Source organism: Cervus elaphus, chromosome 31 (assembly GCF_910594005.1).
Source record: "Cervus elaphus chromosome 31, mCerEla1.1, whole genome shotgun sequence".
Lineage (NCBI taxonomy): Eukaryota > Metazoa > Chordata > Mammalia > Artiodactyla > Cervidae > Cervus > Cervus elaphus.
In genome coordinates, this window is record NC_057845.1 from 52,115,209 (window position 1) to 52,131,505 (window position 16,297).

The 16,297-nt window shown below is 41.6% G+C and overlaps 1 pseudogene; it reads left to right on the forward strand.

Annotated features, from left to right (window-relative positions):
- The first annotated feature begins 6,341 nt into the window (after positions 1–6,341).
- On the forward strand, positions 6,342–9,697 carry LOC122687395 (annotated as a pseudogene).
- The last annotated feature ends 6,600 nt before the right edge of the window (positions 9,698–16,297 follow it).

The window sequence follows — 16,297 nt, forward strand, 5'->3', positions numbered from 1 at the left end:
AACAACTATTATATGGGAATTCCTGCTGATCTAGTGGTTAGGACATGGAGCTTTCACTGCCAAGGGCGCAGGTTCAGTCCCTGGTCAGGGAACTAAGATCCTGCAAGCCACAAGGAGCAGCCCAAACAAAACAAAAGGAAAACATGAAACAAACAAACAAACAAAAGACTGCCATAAATCCAAATCATAAAGTGTAAGTATAAAGATAGTGATAATGTTAATAACTTAAATAGGCTTTTTCCTGTTACATTTCTTTGAATGAATCACCATTCTTTTCCATGAAATTACTTGAATTTCACTTTCTTACTGGCTTTTAGTTTTAGTTGATCCTGACTTGTTTTTGGTATCTATTTTTCAGTCTATACCAAAAGCAAAGTATTTGAACAAAGAATCTGAAAATAGTATCAAAACAAATGAATTTTCTTATGTAGAATACATTAGACAATTACTTAGTGCCTTCCTCATATTTTGTGCTCAGTATATTCTTGGAGAATAAATAATAGCAAAAAAAAAAGCTAGAATTCATCATAAGCAGAACTGTTACACCTTAAGTGCTGATGAAACTTTTCCAGACAAAAGGGCAATGACGCCAGACAGAAACTCAGTTCTGAAGGAAGAAAAACGAAGAGCACTGGAAATGCTATTTTTTCAAAGATGATGGAGAGTTTAATACAAATATTATAATACTATATTTGGGGGATTACAACATAAATAGCTTTAAAATATGTGACAATAATACTACAAAGAAGAAGTGAAGTAAGCAGTACTATAGGGTTATATGATTCTGATGTTACACGTGAGTTAGGATAAGTTATGCATTAATTCAAGGTAGACTGGGGCAAGTTATAGATGCATAATGTAAACCCTAATTAACGACTAAAATATAAATAAGTATTTAAAAGCCAGTAGTGAAAAGATGGAACTATAGGGATTTCTGGGCTTCCCAAGTGGCACAGTTGATAAGGAATCCTCCTGCCAAAGCAGGAGACACAGGAGACGCAGGTTCAATCCTCGGGTCAAGAAGATCCCCCGGAGTAGGAAATAGCAACCACTTCAGTATTCTTCCCTGGGAAATCCCGTGGACAGAGGAGCCAGGCATGCTACAGTCCATGCGGTCACAAAGAGTCAAGGACAGGAATAGTATGTAAACCAAGAACTTCCAGATGTACAAGCTGGATTTAGAAAAGGCAGAGGAACCAAAGATCAAATTGATAACATCACTGGATCATAGAGAAAGCAAGGGGGTTCCAGGAAAACATCTACTTCTGCTTCACTGATTATGCTAAAGCCTTTGACTGTATGGATCACAACAAACTGTGGAAAATTCTTAAAGAGATGGAAGTAGCAAACCGTCTTACCTGTCTCCTGAGAAACCTGGATGCAAGTCAAGAAGCAACAGTTAGAACCGGACATGGAACAATGGACTGGTCCCAAATCGGGAGAGGGGTGTGACAGGCTGTATGCTGTCACCTCCCTTTGTTGTTGTTGTTGTTCAGTTGCTCAGCCAAGTCTGACTCTTTGCAGTTTCATGGACTGCAGCATGCCAGGCTTCCCTGTCCTTCACTATCTCCCAGAGTTTGCTCCACTAAGTCGGAGATGCCATCCAATCATCTCACCCTCTTTCTCCCCTTCTCCTCCTGCCATCAATCTTTCCCAGCATCAGGGTCTTCTCCAATGAGTCAGCTCTTTGCATCAGATGGCCAAAGTATTGGAGCTTCAGCTTTAGCATCAGTCTTTCCAATTAATAATATTCAGGGTTGATTTCCTTAAGGATTCACTGGTTTGATCTCCGTGCTATCCAAGGGACTCTCCAGAGTCTTTTCCTTAGCTTATATGCAGAGTACACCTGTGAAATGCTGGACTGGATAAGTGACAAGCTGGAAACAAGACTGCCAGGAGAAATATCAACAACCTCTGATAAGCAAACAATACCAATCTTATGGCAGAAAGCGAAGAGGAACTAAAAAGCCTCTTGATGAGAATGAAAGAAGGGACTGAAAAAGTTGGCTTGAAATTCAACATCAAAAAAGCAAAGATCATGGCATCTGGTCCCATTACTTCATGGCAAATAGAAGGGGGGAAAGTGGAAACAGTGACAGATTTTATTTTCTTGGGCTCCAAAACCACTGCAGACGGTGATTGCAGCCATGAAATCAAAAGATGCTTGCTCCTTGGAAAGAAACCTATGACATACCTAGACAGCATATTAAAAAGCAGAGACATCACTTGCCGACAAAAGTCCATACAGTCAAAGCTATGGATGTTAGATGGAGGAGGAAATGGCAACCCACTCCAGTGTTCTTGCCTAGAGAATCCTGTGGACAGAGGAGCCTGGTAGGCTGCAGTCTATGGGGTCGCACAGAGTCGGACACGACTGAAGCGACTTAGTAGCAGCAGCAGCAGCGTGGATGTTAGAGTTGGACAACAAAGAAGATGGAGCACGGAAGATTTGATGCTTTTGAATCGTGGTTTTGGAGAAGACTCCTGAGAGTCCCTTCGACAGCAAGGGAATCAAATCAGTCAATCCTGTAGGAAATCAATCCTGAATATTCAGGGGAAGGACTGATGCTGAAACTGAAGCTACAATACTTTGGCTATCTGATGGCAAGAGCCAAAGTCCTTTTCTCATTGGAAAAATGAGAAATTGGAATCTTTCTCCTGATGCTGGGAAAGATTGAGGGCAGGAGGAGAAGGAGGTGACAGAGGATGAGATGGTTGGATGGCATCCCCGATTTAATGGATGTGAGTTTGAGAAAATTCCTAGAGACAGTGCGTGGCATGCTGCAGTTCATGGGGTCACAAAGAGTCAGACGGACTTAGTGACTAAACAACAACACATAGGAATTTCTAGCACTTATACCCTCCCCAAAACCATATTGAACAACTATATGGTAAGAAACATACTAATATTACACACTGTTCCTGAAAAACAGAGAAAGACAGAATGTGTCCCAAGTCACTTTACAAGACCACCATATTGCTCTCACAAACATACATACAAAAATCCTTAATAAAAGAAAAGCAAATTAAAAAAAAAGAAAAGCAAATTATAATCAGCAATATATAAAAAGGATTCTATATCATGATCTAATTGGAGTTATTCTAAGAATACAAGGAAGGTTCAACACTTGAAAATCAAAAAAGAGAGAGACAGATAAAAATTATCATCTCAGCAAATACAGAAAAAAAAAACAAACAGTTGACCAAATTCAGCAACCATTTATGACTAAAAAGCAAAAACAAAAACTCAAAGCAAAGTGGTGACAGGAGGAAAGACTCTAATTTTGCTATCAGGATTATGCCAGCCTTAAAACATGACAAATTCATTATCTTACAGTTCTGGAAGTCAGAAGCCCAAAATGAGTCTAAAATCATGGTGCTGTCACCAGACTGAGTTCCTTCCTGAAGAGACTTGTATGAGAATCTATTCACTCACCCGTCCCAGACAATAGAGGCTGCTCACCTTCCTTGGTGTATGGCTGACTCCCATCTTCAAGTTAGCAATGACCAGTCAATTCTCCCTCACACTGCATCACTCTGACCCTACCTCTCTCTTCCACATCTAAGAACTCTTGTGATTACCCTGAGTCCAAATGGTTAACCCAGGAGAATCTTAAAGTCAACTGATTAGCAACCTTAATTCCATCTACTACCTTAACTTCTGGGGATTAGGACGTAGGCATCTTTGGGAAAGCACCGTTTTACCTACCACCATCTGTGCCTCCACAGACTAACAACTGTCCCTTGCTGTTTAGTCGCCAGATCGCGTTCGACTCTTTGGGACCCCTGGACTGTAACCCGTCGGGCTCCTCTGTCAACAGGATTTCCTAGGCAAGAACATTGGAGTGGGTTGCTATTTCCTTCTCCAGGTGATCTTTCTGATCCATGGGGAATCAAAATCTCCTGCTTGGCAGGCGAATTCTTTATCACTGAGCCACCAGGGAAGCCCCACTATCAACTTACCCCCTGGATTATTTCAGAGAAGAGCCCAGATATTATACCATCTCATTCATAGCTATTTCAGTATGCATTTTTAAAAGATAAGAATCCTTTTTAAAAAGAAACAATCAGAACTTTCCTGGCAGTCCAGTGGTTGAGAATTCTCCTTGCAATGCAGGGGACATGGGTTTGATCCCTGGTGGGGAACTAAGATCCCACACGCTGAGCGGCAACGGAGCCCAAGCTCCACAAGTAGAGAATCTGCACAGCAATGAGAAAACCTGCATGCTGCAACCAGAGACCTGACGCAGCCAAGTAAGTAAATACTTTTAGAAAGAAAACAACCACACCTAAAAAATAATGACCATGATTTCTTAGGATCATGTACTATCCAGTCATTATTCAAACTGGGCTTCCCTGCTGGCTCAGACAGTAAAGAATCCACCTGCAGTGCAGGAGAGCAGGATTCAATCCCTGGGTTGGGAAGCTCCCCTGGAGAAGGGCAGGGCAACCCACTCCAGTATTCCAACCTGGAGAATCCCATGGACAGAGGAGCCTGGTGGGTTACAGTTGAATTGAGGTACAAAGAGTCAGATATGACTGAGCAACTAACACTTTCAACACTTCCACAATTTTTAAAATACTTTACAGCTTATTTGAAAGAGAATTAAATAAGATCCATACATGGCATTGAATAATATTTGATTAAAAGAATAACATTTCAGAGGACCCCTAACATTACTTTAAATCACTTAATTATATTGTCAAATACATACAAACATGAAACTGAATATAAATTACTCATGTGTATCTCTCATGTGTCTACAGAAAAGAAAACATTCTTGAAGCAAAGTTGTGGACCCGGTTTGAGAAATGCTATTCCCGTATCACTGCATACAAAGCTCATTTTAAAGTTAGTTGTATCATGTCCCGTGACAGTATTTCATTCTTGCCCAAAACTGTTGTTTAATTTCATCGTTTAATTACCATTCTTCAGTGACACTTTTGTAATCTCTGTTTATCAGTCACTTTTCCTGGACTTCCCCAGTGGCTCAGTTGGTAAAGAACCTGATTACACTCCAGGAGACCCGGGTTTGATCCCTGGTTCGGGGAGAGCCCCTGGAGAAGGAAATGGCTACCCACTCCAGTATTATTGCCTGGAGAATTCCATGGACAGAGGAGCTGGGCAGGCTACCGTCCATGGGATCCCAAAGAGTTGGACATGACTGTGCAACTAACTTTCACTTTTTCCTAGGTAGGGAAACACAAAGGTGAAAAAATAACTTGGTCAATTGCTCACAACAGATTTTTCAAGAAGTTATGCATATTATCAAAAAAACTGTAATGTAAGCTCTGTGAAGGTGGGAGCCAGGTCTTACTAATCTTCATGTTTCCCAGAGACCCAACAAAGTGCTTTCAAAAAGTTGGTACTCAATCAGTATTCAATAATTGATTAGACTTGAAAGCCTATATTCAATTGCTCAGTTAAATTTGGCAGACAGACCTGGAGAGAAAGAACTGTGCCACCATATTCCTCTTTTTCATTTCGTATGAAGAAGCAGTGAGTGCGTTTGTTTGCGTGTTGGCAATTACGATGAAGAGAAGGGTGCTTGGTGATAGAGATGGTGCAACAGCCACTGTGGCAATCTGGAGCTGAGCAAGTCACAAAGCTGACCTCGGCGGGAACAGAGCTTCACCAGTCAGCATAATAGATGGAGAGCTATTACGGCTCAACAGTGATAGATGAAATTTGCTCAGAATAGCACAACACATTCAGCTCTGTGGGGATCATGAACATTTATCACTGATGATTAATCCTTTCATGAGTCCATTTCGAGGTTAACAGAGCTCCTTTATTGCATTTTTGTTCCCTGTCTATCAGTCCCACCATACCACTCATTCAGCAAATGTTTACTTTCTGGGACCTTGCTATGTATATAACTGAAATGAAAAGTCACTCAGTCATGTCCGACTCTTTGTGACCCCATGGACTGTATAGTCCATGGAATTCTCCAGGCCAGAATACTGGAGTGGGTAGCCATTCCCTTCTCCAGGAGATCTTCCCAACCCAGGGATCGAATGCAGGTCTCCCGAACTGCAGGCGGATTCTTTACCAGCTGAGCTGCCAGGGAAGCCCACAGATCCTGAGTATTTAATCACAGAACTACATGACAGATTTCTCCCAGCTCCAAGGACTATCTCACAGTCTATTTTCCAGCATGTGCATAGTCCTCACACTATCTTCTACCATATAAACTTCTGGCTTAGGTCATCAGACAACCTGGTACAAATTTCCATATAATATTCGAGAGGGATTAGACATTAATATACGCTAGCATATTTTTAAATAATATATTATGTTAATTCTCAAAGGGAAACCTCAGAGAGGGTACATTAAGAGAATGCAGGTGAGTTCTGAACACAGGGCACATGCTGCCACCATCCAAGGGAGTAGGCAAAATTAGGTGACTTGGGAACAGGACAAAAAAGACACTAAAAAAGAAGAGCTCTATCACAGCTACATAAATCTGGGGTGCTCTATTCATGCCCATACTCATCCCTGGCTACATCATAAATCCTTTAAAGGTGGAGATGAGATTATGCACCTCTTGACATTCCAACTGTAGAACTCTGTGTGCTTCACAGACCAACATCACTGCCATCACTTGGGAGCTTATTTGAAATGCAAAACCATAACCCTCATCCCAGACATACTGAATCAGAATCAGTATTAGAAAAACTCCAGGTGGTTTCAATGTACATTAAAATTTAAGAAACATTATGGTACTACCATAGGGCTTCCCAAGTGGCACTAGTGGTAAGACTCCACCTCTCAAGGGAAGAGTCGTAAGAAGCTCGGGTTCAGTCCCTGGGTTGGGAAGGTCCCCTGGAAGAGCTCATGGAGAGACCCCATGGTCAGAGGAGCCTGGCGGGCTACAGTCCACAGGGTTGTAAAGAGTCGGACATGACTGAAGCAACTTAGCGCTACCCACAGTACTAGCCTCATACACCTTAAGATTTAATACATGTGTTAATTATTCTCGTAAAACAAAGGCTTCATAACCTGTTAAAAATACCAGGTGTGAAGGTCTGAGGGAGAAAATATGTGATAACAGTTTGAGATAGAAAGAGAAAAAGCATGCATATACCAGGAATATTATACTTTGGGGGGGAACCTGCCATAATTATATGCCAGAAGAATAGGGTATTCTAGAGGATCTTTCTTCAAAGGAATATATTTGCCTCTTATGTGTGCAAAACAGTCCAACCGGGTATAGGCATAAAATTTTAGAATTTTTATTTTTAAAAGGAGCTATCCCTGTGTCCATGCTAAATTGCTTCAGTCATGTCCAGCTCTTTGCGACCCTGTGGAACATAGCCTGCCAGGCTCCTCTGTCTATGGGATTCTCCAGGCAAGAATACTGGAGGGGGTTGCCATTCCCTCCTCCAGGGGATCTTCCCCAGCCAGGAATCGAACGCGAGTCTCTTGTGTCTCCTGCACTGGCAGGCAGATCCTTTACCACTATTGACCACGAGTACCTTAATATTCAGGTTGGCACTGTTGCCTGTGCTCAGAATGCCAGACAGTTTGTGAGATCAGCAGCAGTGCTCTCCGTCTACTGAAATGTTCTGCAGTTTATGTGTGCCTTTAAGCGACTGTAATTAAATGAACAAACAATTTTAAAAGATTCCTTCAAGGGATACACAAGGAAAGCAATGGCAAAAAAATAAAAAGTTAAAAAGGCAGAACAGGCATTTATATGGGGCTTCCCTCATAGCTCAGTCAGTAAAGAATCTGCTTGCAAGGCAGGAGACTCAGGTTTGATTACTCCAGTATTCTTGCCTGGTGAATCCTATGGAAAGAGGAGCCTGGCAGGCTACAGTCCATGGGGTCGCAAGAGTTGGACACAACTTAGCAACTAAACCACCACAGGCATTTATATCCTTATGCAGGCTCTTAGTCAAATTCAAGGCAAAAGCAGCGGCAATAAAATCTGACCTGAAGTCAGCCTCAAATTCCTGCATTATTTTTAAAGCTTTATAGAGCTATTATTGATGGACAAATAACTGCACATATTTATTGTGTACAATTTGTTCATCCTTTTTTCCACTAAATATATTAAACATTTAAAAATTATTTAAATATAACCCCTAGTTATAACCCCTAATCAAAGCTATGGTTTTTCCAGTAGTCATGTATGGATGTGAGAGTTGGACCATAAAGAAAGCTGAGCACTGAAGAACTGATGCTTTGGAACTGTGGTGCTGGAGAAGACTGTCCAGGAGATCCAACTCGTCCATCCTAAAGGAGATCAGTCCTGAATTTTCATTGGAAGGACTGATGCTGAGGTTGAAGCTCCAATACTTTGACCATCGAATTAGAAGAAAAGACCCTGATGCTTGGAAAGATTGAAGGCAGGAGGAGAAGGGGCCAACAGAGGATGAGATGGTTGGATGGCATCACCGACTTGAAGGACACGAGTTTGAGCAAGCTTTGGGAGTTGGTGAAGGACAGGGAAGCCTGGCGTGCTGCAGTCCATGGGGTCGCAAAGAGTTGGACAGGGCTGAGCAACTGAACTAACTGATATAACCCATCATCACTCAGGCCAGAGCTTTCTCTAAGAGTACATTACCATCCTTTATAAGACAGGCTTTCCAGTATGGACTGGAAAGATGATACTCTGAGATCTGAGGATATATTTAGTGAAAAAAAAGCACAGAGCAGAATGGTACAGAAAGTGAGTTATACTTTATGAAAAAGAAGAATCCACAGATTTCTTTTAAAATTTAATTACACATCACTGTACTAAAGCAACTATATTCCAGAAAAAAATTTAAAAATTACATGTCACTGTAAAATTTTTGAGAACTGGCGTCAAAGTGAAGAACCTATATTCTAGAAAAGGAGGGGGAGAGTCATATTTAAATATAGGAATTAGAATAGCTTTAGGCCTCTCAACAGCAATACTGGAACAAGACAATGAAAAAATGCCTTCACAAATCTGAAGAGAAATTATTTTTCTTTTAGAATTACATATCCAACGAAACTATTACTTAGCATAAGGATAGAAAATGGACATTTTCTGACATGCAATTTCCTTTAAAAAAATTACTCCCCCAAAACTCTTTCTCAAGAAGCTGTAAGATATGCTTCATTAAAATACAGTCATAGGCCAATAGAGGAGGAAATGGAGTCCAGAACACAAGGGACCAAAGCGGAAAACAGGGAGGTCAGCAGGTCCTGCAGCCACAGCAGGGCTGAGGCTGCCCGGTAGGGCGCTGGCTGCCTGAGCGGAGAGCGAGCCACGGACATCCTGGGTGAAGCAGGGCTGCACTTTGATGAGCTCGACAAGCTGCAAGTGTTGGACCCAGAGGTTACCCAGCAGACCAGAGAGCTCAAGGAAGGGCGCAAGGACTTTGTGGACAAAATCGGCCAATTTTAGAAAATAGCTGGTGGTTTAATTGAGCTTGTTGACCAACTTGCAAAAGAAGCAGGAAATGAGAAGACGAAGGCCCCTGGTGCTCATAGCTTGCTGAGATCTACAGCAAGATAGAAGGCCAATAGCAGCAACTCCAGGCACTAACAGTGGAAAAGAATGCAGCCTGAGGGGTATCGGATTGAACATGAAGCTTTGTGGAAAGGAGAAGCAGAACAAAATGAATTTATTGACCAATTTATTTCTTAGAAATGAACTGAAACTTTCGTTTTCTAGCAGGAGGGCAAAAAAAAAGAAAAGAAAAAGAAAAAATCCACAATGCCCAAACCCAAAAAACCTCTGTATCATTCTGGTGACCTAATGACCCAAGAGTGTGGTGTGAGATGGCATGGGAAGAACTGCAGCATCTCTGGAGGCAGGAACACAAAGCTGGGGGAGCGTCTTTCAGGTGTTTACCTGCAGGTGAACCCAGGGGGCCACTGCGGTCCAGGCTCCCACCTTTTGCGCTCTCAGTCTGAACTGAGCAGTGTGTAAACTTTGATTTTTTTTTGTTTTTCATAGTTTTGGGAGGAAAAGAAATTATTATTTCCAAGTTAAAAAAAAAACAAGATGAAGGTAAAAGATGGTGATAAAAAACTAACTAGCTGATTTAAGAAGGAAACAGAAAATCTAATTCTCTTCAAACTGAGGGTTATAACCTCGGAGCAACCTCCCAGAAACCTCTGAGAACTCTTCCGCTCATTAGAAGTCAAAGCACAGTTACCTACATTTCTGAGACAGAGTGCTGTACATAAGCACAGTTTATACAATCCAGATCTACAGGTAGAAAGTGAGGAGTGGCTCATGGGTCACTAGTGGCCCCTTCCAAGATTAAAGAAGAGAGGTTTATCTCCCCAGGAGGTGGGGCCCTTAATGAGATTAGAAAGGAAGTTTAGGAAAGTTATCTCCTAAGGAGGTCTGCTTAATGCAGATACACAATACACACTAAAGGGAAGGGAAGAGGACCAAACAAAGAAAAACTCTATGTTAAATCTGTCTTGCCTTGCAATAAAATGTGCATTTCATTTTATCAGAGGAAATCCTGAATAAGAATTTGCACTGTCCTAGGTTGAGTTTCACTTTCATGCATTGGAGAAGGAAATGGCAACCCACTCCAGTATTCTTGCCTGGAGAATCCCAGGGATGGGGAAGCCTAGTGGGCTGCCGTCTATGGGGTTGCACAGAGTCGGACACGACTGAAGTGACTTAGCAGCAGGTTGGGTGAATACTCCTTTGTGGGCAGGTTGGAAGAAGCTGGGAGACATTTCGCCAAAGGTGAAACTGACAGACTCACTACTGTGAGCCTGTACATTAAGAAACATACAAATCCAGAGTGTCGAGGTTGAATTAGCAATTAATAACAGATAACATTTATGGAACGCTCTCTATGGGCAGACACTCTTCCAAGCACACTGTATCTGAACCTTATGCAATGGATGGACGTACTGCCCCTCTTTTACAGATAAGAAAAAGAAGGCAAAGTCAATTAACTAGGTAGGTCAACACAGCCAGTAAGGAGGAGCACTGGGGCTGAATCCCAGGCAATCTGACTCCAGAGACTTATTGTGTAACTCTTATTCCATACTAGTTTTCCAAGGGTACAGAAATGCCACCAGTTAAAAAATAAATTAAAAAAACATGAAAAATCGACTTCGGGAAAAAACAGAAAATGGCATAAAGAAAAGTAATTATAATTTTCTATACGGTTGTGCTGTGAACGGCATTTTTACATTCATAATAATGTGAATATTGATCTGATGTTGTGATAACAGTGTTATTAAAAACACTGGAGCATGTGGGAGGTGCTTATGCGCAGTGGAAACAGGAAGAAAGAGGAGAGCTAAATCTAGGTGGGAAAAAATGGAAAGAGTGACAGGCTTTATTTTCTCGGGCTCCAAAATCACTGTGGATGGTGACTGCAGCCTTGAAACTAAAAGATGCTTGCTCCTTGGAAGGAAAGCTATGACAAACCTAGACAGTGTATTAAAAAGCAGAGGCATTACTTTGCCTACAAAGGTCTGTCTAGTCAAAGTTACAGTTTTTCCAGCAGTCATATATGGATTTGAGAGCTGGACAATAAAAAAGGCTGAGCACTGAAGAACTGATGCCTTCGAACTGTGGTGCTGAAGTAGACTCTTGAGAGTCCCTTGGATAGCAAGGAGATCAAACCAGTCCATCCTAAAGGAAATCAACCCTGGGTGTTCACTGGAAGGACTGATGCTGAAGCTCCAATATTTTGGCCCACCTGATGTGAAGAGCCGACTCACTGGAAAAGACCCTGATGCTGGGAAAGATTGGGGGCAGGAGGAGAAGGCAGTGACAGAGGATGAGATGGTTGGATGGCATCACCAACTCAGTGGACATAGTTTGAGCAAGCTCCAGGAGATAGTGAAGGACAGGGAAGCCTGGTGTGCTGCAGTCTATGGGGTCACAAAGAGTCAGACCCAACTGAGCAACTGAACAACAACAATAAAATATTCCTTAAAAAACAACAATTTGCAGCCATAGTGAATATAAGCTACTTGCTGTTTTTCTACTTACTTATGTTCAATTTTTACTTTCATATTATTTTAATATTAATGAAGCTATCATTACATTAAAATTAATGTTCAATTCAATGAGTATGTTAATTTCAAACCAATAAAAAGGGATTCAGTGGATACTAAATCTCTAGGTCAGACTCTAGTTGCTCTGACTCCCTTTCCAGAGGAACCACAATGATCAGTTTTCTGCATATCCTTTCAGAGATAGATTAAATGAATTCACATACATGATGAACTTAGAACATTGCCTAAAATGAAAAGTGAAGTTGCTCAGTCATGTACAACTCTTTGCGACCCCATGGACTGTAGCCTACCAGGCTCCTCCATCCATGGAATTTTCCAGGCAAGAGTACCAGAGTGGGTTGCTATTTCCTTCTCCAGAGGATCTTTCTGACCCAGGGACTGAACCCACCAGGTGTCCCACATTGCAGGCAGACGCTTTACCGTCTGAGCCTCCAGGGAGGCCAGAACGCTGCCTAAGTCACACCGAGCGCCAAGCAAACGTTTGCTACTAGTAACAGCCGCGGTGGAGGCGCAGACGGTAGTGCTGGTGGCAGGTAGCGCATACAGTTCGATCGTTGTTACTGGCTGCATGATATTACGAAACAATAGGGAAATACAATTTTTGAACTATTCTCTTTACACAAGACATGAATGACAAAATGTTACTATAGTTCCCATAATCTCCTAAAAGAAAGAAACACGGAAACTGGGTGTTTCACAAAGCAGGTTATCTACACAGCTCTGCATGTCCTCAGACTGAATTAGCATTAGAGTGAGCAGCAGGAAGGCCTGTGCTCACGTGACACCGAGCGTGGAAGAGCCGCACAGCTGCCCGACCTCACCTCTAGTTAAGTGTGCATAACAGGGGCCTAACAGCTAGCACGTCGGCTGGCGTATCCAGATGTGTTTATCTGCAGAGATTTTATAACCAAGCCCATGAACAAAGAGATTTTTAACTAAATTAATTTCATCAGAGGAATAACTGCTTATGGTCTCTGCTTAAAAGATAAGGTGACCAGCAGCCTCCCTATTAACTTTGTATAACACGTTTGAAACTGTAGAGGTATCTTAATTTCAGTAACTTATCACACAAACAGATATGCTCTCTTCTAGAACAGTTTTTAACAGAAATAACTGGTTTCACAGCCTCCCGGGGTTTGAACTGTGATTCTACCATTTACGGTTGGGTGACCTAGGATAAATTATTATACTTAACTTTTCTGAGCTTCAGCTTCTTATCAGTAAATGAGGGGGAGGAGGGCTGTGGTGTGAAGGACCATATGAGTATTTGCTGCTATTAGCAGTGGTATATGATTTAATCTGATTTTCCAATTTAATCTGATTCTAGTCACTGAACATTTTTATGCTCAGTTATGATTAAAGTAATTTCATTTAGAAGAGAACCATATCTAGAGTGGGTCTTAAGTAATTTATGAAGCCATGAAAGTATACCTAAAACCCAAAGTCATTATTCCACCAACAGCAAAGTTTTAGCCTTGGCATATCTGACAACAAAGCTGAAGTATATGGCCCCATCCCTGTAGGAGAGCTGATGTAAGATACTCTCTAATGCAGTACACAGCATTTCCCAGCGGATATGAGAACTCGGTATGTTAAAAATGATTAATGTTAATGAGTATTTACAACTCTTGGAAGGATAGCTTAATTGACTATATAATCCTAGGGGGCTAAAAGTGCAATGTAAAAATGGAACCCTGGATTTACTTGAGTAAACTTTTGAAGCCAAGACAATTAAACAAGGATAGGAATCCATGTGCTTCAAAGACATTATTTTAATACTGTTCCATTTAAAAAGTCATCAAGAGCCAAGGGACAGTGGGATTAGGAAGGAAAAAAACACTACTAATTTACACTGGAGCTGTGTCATTGCTTCAGGCATCCTGTCTTTGCTTGTAGACTGAAACTTCGGTACAGAGAAATTAGACTCCCTAAATTTCAGGTTAACAGATGTCATCCAAAAGCCATTTTCCCAGTAGGGGGCGCTCCTGAAATACTGCTAGAATATGACAGTGGAATAGTCAAAAATAGGTGAGGGAACGTCAGACCCATGTGGTTTTTAGACTTAAAAAGTCCTAATTCCCTAGATGCAAATCAAAATTATCAGTAAAGGGGTAAATTGGACCTGCAGACTTCTTTTGCAGAATTCTCTAAGAAACATAAATTACAGATATTAGCATCTCAGTCGGACACCAAGAAATAGAACAATCACTACCTTGAGGAAACACTCTTATTGAAAAGACAAGTGATACTGCTAATGCAAACTTAAATTACAGAAAAGAATATCAGAAAACATGAAAAGCAGCTCTCAACTCTCACGAGGAGGGCCCTGCTGTTCGATGGGGGGCGGGGGGAGGACAGATGAGAGGACAGGGTGGGCCTGCAGCTGAGACGTGGCAAAGACAAGACCATCTGCAGGGCCCGGCGGCAGCAGTAGCGGCCTCACCCTGGGAAATCTGGGGAAAAAAAATAACAGATTATGAACAGACATGAGCTTCTTATTAAGACACTAGCAGAGGGAGATGAAGAGATTTCAAGCTGGAGAGTGAAATTAGGGGAAAAGCTTAAAATTATTTATTTGACAGTCAGGACATTGTGGAGAAAACGGCAACTGGCGGTAACAAAGTGCTACCTCGGTTCCTGCTATGAATTCTTCATCATTTTCCAAGGTTCCTGCCTGATATTGGTGTCTGCTCTCCTTCCTTTTCCACACCTTCTCTCCTGTCTACTAAGAATAACAATAATAGCTAACATTTACTATTAAGGATCTGTTTTCTGCAAGCTATTTTTTTACAGACATTCTCTCACAAAGGAAAACCCAGCCTGGTAAGAAACATCAGTGTTCTACTTGTGACTGATTCACATTGCGGTATGGCAGAAGCCAATACAATACTGTTTAGTAATTATCCTCCAATTAAAGAAAAAAAAAAGGAAACATCAGCGTCCTTTCCTGATGAGGCAGGGTGAGGAGCACGCCATCTCTTCACAGCTGTTAAGTGGTGAAACCAGAATCTGATCACTGCACTGTCTAACTTCAATATCAATATTCTTTTCTTTTCTTGTTGTTCAGTCACTAAGTCCTGTCTGATTCTTTGCAACCTAACAGACTGCAGCAAGTCAGGCTCCTCTATCCTCCACTATCTCTTGGAACTTGCTCAAATTCAAGTCCATTAAGTTGGTGATGCTATCTAACCATCTCATCCTCTGCCACCCTCTTCTCCTTTTGCCTTCAATCTTTACCAGCATCAGGGTCTTTTCCAATGACTGGCTCTTCACATCAGGTGGCCAAAGTATTGAAGCTTCAGCTTCAGCATCAGTCCTTCCAATGATATTCAGGGTTTATTTCCTTCAGGTTTAATTGGTTTGATCTCCTTGCTTCCAAGGGACTCTCAGAGTCCTCTTCAGCACCACAATTTGAAAGCATCAATTCTTCCCCACTCAGCCTTCTTTACAGTCCAACTCTCACATCTGAACACTGGAAAAACCATAGCTTTGACTATGCAGACCTTTGTTGGCAAGGTGATGTCTCTGCTTTCTAATACACTGTCTAGGTTTATCATAGCTTTCCTTCCAAGGAGCAAGCATCTTTTAATTTCATGGCTGCAGTCACCATCCACAGTGATTTTGGAGCCCAAGAAAAGAAAATCTGTCATTGTTTCCACTTTCTCCCCTTCTATTTGCGATGAAGAGATGGGACCAGATGCCAGAGTCTTCATTTTTTGGATGTTGAATTTCAAACCAGCTTTTTCACTCTACCTTTTCACCTTCATCAAGAGGCTCTTTAGTTCCTCTTTACTTTCTGCTATTAGAGTGCTATCATCTGCATATCTGAGGTTCTTGATATTTCTTCCAGCAACCTTGATTCCAGCTTGTGATTCATCTGGCCCCACATTTCCCATGATGTATAGAAGTTAAATAACCAGGGTGACAATATACAGCCTTATCACACTCCTTTCCCAATCTGGAACCAGTCCGTTGTTCCATGTCCAATTCTAACTGTTGTTTCTTCACCTGCATGCAGGTTTCTCAGGAGACTGGAAAAGTGGTCTGGTATTCCCAACTCTTTAAGAATTTCCCACAGTTTGTAGTGATCCACACAGTCAAAGGCTTTAACATAATCAATGGAGCAGAAGTAGAAGCTTTTCTGGAACTCCCTTGTTTTCTCCTTGATCCAGTGACTGTTGGCAATCTGATCTCTGGTTCCTCTGCCTTTTTTAAACCCACCTTGTACATCTGGAAGTTCTTGTTTCATATACTGCTGAAGCCTAGCTTGAAGGGTTTTGAGCAATACCTTGCTAGCATGTGAAATGAGGGCAG